Source organism: Lupinus angustifolius, chromosome LG09 (assembly GCF_001865875.1).
Source record: "Lupinus angustifolius cultivar Tanjil chromosome LG09, LupAngTanjil_v1.0, whole genome shotgun sequence".
NCBI lineage: Eukaryota > Viridiplantae > Streptophyta > Magnoliopsida > Fabales > Fabaceae > Lupinus > Lupinus angustifolius.
Window position 1 is genome coordinate 4,318,762 of NC_032017.1, and position 534 is coordinate 4,319,295.

At 39.1% G+C, this 534-nt stretch overlaps 1 long non-coding RNA gene across 1 annotated transcript in view; it reads right to left on the reverse strand.

The window, feature by feature from the left end:
- LOC109357332 overlaps nt 1-521 on the reverse strand; it is a 2,334-nt gene extending 1,813 nt beyond the window's left edge. Inside the window, exon 1 of the long non-coding RNA XR_002108851.1 lies at nt 317-521. This is a non-coding gene — a long non-coding RNA (uncharacterized LOC109357332). The remainder of the gene's footprint in view (nt 1-316) is intronic.

The window sequence follows — 534 nt, forward strand, 5'->3', positions numbered from 1 at the left end:
AAGCAGAAGGACGTTTTACTTATTATACATCTGTAATAGCTAAATAGACATATACTTTCAGTAAGAGCCTTATATGTAAGTTGTTAAAATGAAAAGCAATAACTGAGGATGCTCATCTTTATCATCATGATGTGTCGGTAACACGAATCTGAGGCTTAATTAAAGAATTATCTAACAAACGGAATCAAGCTTACGGGAGAGCATACCCCTAATTTCCTAGTAACTCCAATAAAGGAATCATTTTCCAGTTGTTAAGAACCCGGTAATCCCAACCCTTTCGGAAGTAATTAATTGAAGACGGTAACTAAATCCATACCTCATTTTGGTGATCATCGTGAGAAAGGAAACCCCGAGTCGGAAAGCCACCGCGAACCACCACACCATACCGCCATCATTCTACCTCAATTCACCTATTCAATAAAACCAAGCAGCAACCAAAAACCAATCAAGTAAAGCCGAAAAGTGGAGAAGGAGGTGAGTTTACTTTCATCAGAACGAAAAAGGGAAGGGAGGTTCTAACCACGAATAAACCCC